The sequence below is a fragment of the Propithecus coquereli genome, unplaced genomic scaffold, assembly GCF_000956105.1.
Source record: "Propithecus coquereli isolate 6110/MARCELLA unplaced genomic scaffold, Pcoq_1.0 Scaffold5560, whole genome shotgun sequence".
NCBI classification, from domain to species: domain Eukaryota; kingdom Metazoa; phylum Chordata; class Mammalia; order Primates; family Indriidae; genus Propithecus; species Propithecus coquereli.
The window spans coordinates 997-1319 of record NW_012151464.1 but is presented as its reverse complement, the minus strand read 5'-3'; positions in this window follow the sequence as shown (position 1 = coordinate 1319).

The following is a 323-nucleotide window of genomic DNA, read 5'->3' as shown; positions in this document are numbered from 1 at the left end:
AATTCCAGGAGCCTCTTGGTTGAATCCATGGGGTTTTCTAGATATAATATCATGTCATCAGCAAATAGTGAGAGTTTGTATCATATATTTTGATGATCTGTCATTAAGTGTGAAAATATTTGTTATTATTATATCTTCTTGCTATAGTGAGCCTTAATATATAGTGTCCTTCTTTGCATCTTATAATCTTTTTTGATTTAAAATCTATTTTGGGCTCTCTGGTCCTCCCGTTCGACAGACAGCCGCATCTTCTCGCGCAGCGCCAGCACCGTCTCCGAGACACCATGGTGAAAGTGAAGGCCGGAATAAACGGCTTTGGCCGT